This window comes from Podarcis gaigeae (assembly GCF_964106915.1).
Source record: "Podarcis gaigeae genome assembly, chromosome: 4".
Classification (NCBI taxonomy): Eukaryota; Metazoa; Chordata; class Lepidosauria; order Squamata; family Lacertidae; genus Podarcis; species Podarcis gaigeae.
In genome coordinates, this window is record NC_139677.1 from 73,048,426 (window position 1) to 73,054,425 (window position 6,000).

The following is a 6,000-nucleotide window of genomic DNA, read 5'->3' on the forward strand; positions in this document are numbered from 1 at the left end:
ACAAAGAAAAAACTCTGAAGCTATTTGCCGAAACTTTGATATCCACTATACTTTGACAGGCACCATTGTTGTTGTTTAGTCGTTTAGTCGTGTCCGACTCTTCGTGACCCCATGGACCAGAGCACGCCTGGCACACCTGTCTTCCACTGCCTCCCGCAGTTCGGTCAAATTCATGCTGGTAGCTTCGAGAACACTGTCCAACCATCTCGTCCTCTGTCATCCCCTTCTCCTTGCGCCCTCCATCTTTCCCAACATCAGGGTCTTTTCCAGGGAGTCTTCTCTTCTCATGAGGTGGCCAAAGTATTGGAGCCTCAGCTTCAGGATCTGTCCTTCCAGTGAGCACTCAGGGCTGATTTCCTTCAGAATGGATAGGTTTGATCTTCTTGCAGTCCATGGGACTCTCAAGAGTCTCCTCCAGGCACTATACTATGCCTGAAAAAAACCATACAATTCTGCTCTGAAAGAACCCAAACCTTATAGCCAATATAGTTTCCTTATTACAAAAGTTTGAAAAACAAACTGAAGCAAGTCACTGCCTCAGAACTGAAATGAAGTGGGTCTTGTCCAATCTGGACCAAAGCAAACTCTTAAGCACTGAAGTGAGTCACAAAGCAAATTTGTTTTTTGTATATACAACTACAACATTACTAAGGCATGTTTTAAAATGAATGTTTTATTTTGCATTTTAACACAATCTGTACACTGCCCTGTAAGGCAGTCTAGAAATATGATGAGTAGGTAGGTAATTTTTTTTTGGGGGGGGGGGTGTTAAAATATATTTTGTTGCTGTTAAAAAAATATTCCCTGCTCCTCAGTCTTTCTGTTTTCAGGACACCCAGCAAATTCATCCAAATGTGCATAAATCTGCATGTACATTAAATAAAAAATTCTGAAGGAAGAACTTTTTTTTTACTTTTAAGATAACATGTGGATGTCTCTGAAGATGGTGTTGGTTTTCTGAAGATTTCAGAAGCAATTTTATTGTAAAAAGAAATTAAACTCCGCTACCCAGTTAATTGAGGGCACCTTTTTAGTGGTTCCTTAAAAAAAAAAAAAGAATTGATTAATCTAGCTGTTTAATCTATTAGACATTGCAGTCCTAATAAAAATACATTTGAAACAGCAGGGCCTTTCACTTAGGTAATGAAGAACACGGAGAAAGACGTCTGAGTGACAACTGGAGCTACCACCAAGGATGCTGTCAGCGGTGGCCAAGCAGCATGTCAAATGAGGTCAGGTTAAGCAAAAATTAAAATTAAGGTGTGCCCTCTGCTGAGAGCTATTGCAGCAATCAACTTGCTCAAAAACAAGTGTTAGTTGCCCTAGGGAGGAGGGCCGCACAATCTGTGCTCACAAGTAAATTGCAACCCAGGAGACATGTCTTGTGGACTGGTGCTAGCCTTAAGTAGACAGCAAAAACAGTACAGTATGATTATTATTTTAGATTTTTGAGATGCTTAATGAAAGCTGAGCTCAGCTTGAGGGATCACATATTGTGCAGCTTTGCAGTCCAGGTTAATCAAATCTACAGTATATTCAGATACTGCCTTCTCTTAGGGATAGACAAATCTGTCCATTCACAGATTCTCTCTGTTTCTTGTTTTTCCGGTTTTAACTTCAGTTGCCTTCCAGTTCAGTTTACAATATTAAAAAAAAAATCCTCATGAAGATTTGTCAGCATTTTAGTGCATACTTCTCCAGATGCACTTTTCAGACATTTCCCCCTAATATAATGCATTTTGTTACCCTAATAGATGTATTTTATGTGCCCTTTCTTCAAATATATGCATTTCTGTACACACTTTTGGTTGGAGAACTACACTGCAAAATTTAGAGAAGTGCAATTTAGAGAAGTTTGAATTAAGTAGGCTTGTGTTAAAATGCAGGGTCCCTTCCAACTCTACAATTCTATGGCAAAAATGTGAGCCAAAACAAATTCCTTTCTTATACCTCTTGATTTATGATGGTGTTGTTGGAATCAGGTATTTCATATGGTGGCACCTTCCCTTTGGAACGGCGTCCCCTAACATATCAGACATGTGTCACCTCTATTGTTTTTTCAGCACTTCTTTCAACAACACTTCTCTGTGGACATTCTTATCAGCCACCTAAGAGGCTAGCCACCAAAGAGAGAAGCCCTTTCTTCTACAGCCACCATAAAAACACTTGCCTCTTTGTCATTGGAGTATCTATTGAAGGTTCTCTCTCTTTCTATAAACCTTGTCGTAAGTGGATATTTCCATCCCAATTGGTATCTGTATTAGAGTCAACATTTATTTTTTATTTATTTTTTATTTTGTATATAGAGCAGATGCACAACTTATGTGGGGGTTACGTTTTGGGGATAGCACATAAAGCCAAAATCGCTTGGAGTCAAGCGTGCCATGGCGGGTGGGGTTACAAAAGTTGTTTTCCCCAGACGCCTAATCGCTTTCCATCCCCTTTTTATTTTTAATTGCCAAATGCATAAAGCGCAATGCACACAAGTTAAATGTGTGTAAGTTGTGGGTCTGCTGTACAATTGTTTTAACTGGTTTTAAACTGTTGCTATATATACTAGTATTGTGGAATTGCTTTGAGATACTTATTGGGAAGTGATTCATAAAAGAAATGAATTTATAATAATAAGTATCGAAAGGTATGTGAGGGGAAGATGGAAGAGCTGAATTGAATACTCTATTTTCTTTTGTAAGCTGTGTTTTTCACATCAATACATTATTTTGCTAGAGAGGCATAAGGAATTAGATCAATATGTCATCATGATAAAGGAATACTATAAATTGTTCTGAGCGTTTGGCATTTCTTTTACCATTGGACTGAAAATTGAAAGGGTTTTTAATTTGCCTTCTACTCTCTGTTATCATAAGTTTAATTAGAAGGCTGTGAAATGAGTTCTACAAAGAGATAATGACTTCACAAATCATGCTTTTCCCAAAGTATATCAATTCTTTCAAATATCCACAACATGACGTGTTACATTTGAGCAGTCTAATATGTCAACTACAAATTCTATCTTTCAGAATTCACACTTCTCCAAATTTTGTGATGCAGTTCTCCCAACTCAAAACTATGTTCAAAAAAATGCTTATATTAAGCATTTTTATAAAACCGCATAGGTAGGTTAGGGAAAATAATGTCCAAAATTCATTTTAGGAATTGGTTTGCAGTACAGTGGTACCTCAGGTTAAGAACTTAATTCGTTCCGGAGGTCCATTCTTAACCTGAAACTGTTCTTAACCTGAGGTACCACTTTAAGCTAATGGGGCCTCCTGCTGCCGCCACCACACGATTTCTGTTCTCATCCTGAAGCAAAGTTCTTAACCCATGGGAACAATTTCTGGGTTAGCGGAGTCTGTAACCTGAAGCGTCTGTAACCTGAGGTACCACTGTAATGTCTCAGGCAAAACTGCATATAAAAATCTGTGTATTGGGGAAAATGCATGCAAAATTATCATGATTTGTTTTTTTAAAAAATCACAAGCTGATGTGGAAATCTGGTAAACTGAACTTAAGATTGCGGGGCAAATGAGAAACTGAAAGAAACCAAAATTGATAGAATTGATAGAATCCTCTATCACTAGTAAAAGCAAAGAGGGGCATCCTAGAAGACTACATATTTTTTCATCAGCTATCATTGGTTGGATCATAAATCACTTGGTGCATTTCAGTTCTAAGGGCCCCACCAACATCCTCTTCACATTTTATACCACATATGTTCCAGTTATTTTTTTTCTCAGATCCATTGCACTATAGCCACTCCAAGGTGCATTCAAATGTGGAGTTCCATGGAGTATCCTTTGATACAGAGCAGTATGTCTGAAGTTGCCAATTGGCTTTACCTGGTTTTTCCTGGCTCCTTTTGATTGTCTAAAATAAGCAAAAAGATAAAAGATAAAATCCCATGCTAGTAAGAAGATAGCATTCTTCCTTTAGTCTTATTCTGAGAGGCATTGAATTATCATTTCATAGAAGTATTATTAAATCTCCCAATATTCTACATAATTTAAAAAGCTTGAGATGTAACAATACTGTAATGATTTTGTTGATGACATATCTTAGCTATGAACTTGTAATTACCATAATTACTGAATCAATGGAAATTATCAAAGCCCCAATGAAAGTCGTTTTTGTTTATTTTTAAATGTACTTTTGTGGAACAGAGGACAACAGTAGCACAATTAATTCTTAAATATTTGTATGATGGATTATGAATGAGATGCATGAAGGAGGAAAAAGAAAAAAATGCCTACTGTTTTTGTTGTCTTATATAACAGATTGTGGGGAGATAGCATGAGAGTTTGCTAAGTGTAATGATATAGGCAAAATGCTGTTACGCAGAATGAAATCATTATAAGCCAATGTGATTAGAGTATCTGTGTTTGAACATCCTTACAATCAAATTTCTCTCTCTGCACCCCCATAGCTCTTAAGCTTACTATATTATTTATTTCTTCAACAGCTTTAATCAAAAAAAGCTCCTTAAAAGTCGCATTTCATTTGCGACAGTCGAGGCCTGATGCTGCAGAAGTAAATCACAATGATTTTCATATCAAAGTGAAACATGGTCTTATAATTACTTAGACTGCAATTCTTAAGCTTCCAGAGCTAAGCTATTCCCATCACTGTTGATATGAATTTCCCGGGGCTGTAAACAAGTGGGCAATGACACAAACCATTGTTTGGGAGAGCCAGTGTGGTGTAGTGGTTAAGAGCGGTAGACTCGTAATCTGGGGAACCGGGTTCACTTCCCCGCTCCTCCATATGCAGCTTCTGGATGACCTTGGGCCAATCACACTTCTTTGAAGTCTCTCAGCCTCACTCACCTCACAGAGTGTTTGTTGTGGGGGAGAAAGGGAAAGGAGAATGTTAGCCACTTTGAGACTCCTTTGGGTAGTGATAAAGCAGGATATCAAATCCAAACAACAACTCCTCCTCCTCCTCCTACTCTTCTCCTTCTCCTTCTTCTTCTTCTTCTTCTTCTTCTTCTTCTTCTTCTTCTCAATGCCTGATGCTTCTCAAAGACTGAGGATGCCTCCAGACAGTGTTTATTGTAAGGTTGGTGCTCCTCATGCACAGTTGTGTTTTGCTCTGCTTTTGTTTTCTAACAGCATCCATATGATGTCATTGCCATCAAAATGCCAGTCCCCCACCCCCCAAATTACTGGATTTTCAGGGGGAAACTGTAGTGAGGTGTTATCTGAAGTTGACAAGCAACTACAAGTTGTAGAAATGGGGCAAATTTTGTCACCATCCCCAGCGTTATCATTGACCACATTAATTGGATGTGTTCTTCATTGCAACTATGGTTCTCTGCTTCTCAGTGAAGCCTCTGAGATGACTCCATCAGTCTTTCCCTGTCCTCTTCTTTTAGTAAATTATTCTTTATACTTGTGACTCTTTCCCAAAGGCAGGATATCTGGTCCATTGAAGATATATGCCTCTATATCAGAAATGTCTATGCTTTGAATACCAGCTTCTTTTCTGTAGAATTTCACTGTTGGATCATCTTACATATTTGTAAATCATTTCATGTTATCTTCTGTGTGTTTTAAGCCCAAACATCTGACAACTGAAATCCTCTAGTTCTTCCAGTGATCCTTCCAAATTAAACTTGGATCTTAGTCTTCTTTTCTCCTTTGTAGCTTGGGTGCAGTTTGAAAAGGATGCTTTTTAAAATGTCAAAAAATCTCCGTTGCTCACTTCCAAGATACGTCATTCAAATCCTGTGTGAAATGCTTGTCTTTCTGACCTTCCCTATTTTTAAATCTCTCGTCTTATCTGTGACAAAATGAGCAATGGCTTTTTGCACTGGGTTGCAGGGAGGTCAGCGTTGTGCAAATGGACCAGTAGGAGCACTGGATTGGCTATGCCAGTGGGTTTGCAAGACGCCAACCTTTCTGCAACATTCCCCCCCCCCCTTCTTCCTAATAAGCAACAGTGACCCACCTGCTGGGAAGCTAGCATAGTGGCTTTGCCCTCATCTAGAGATGGGAAGGCCTC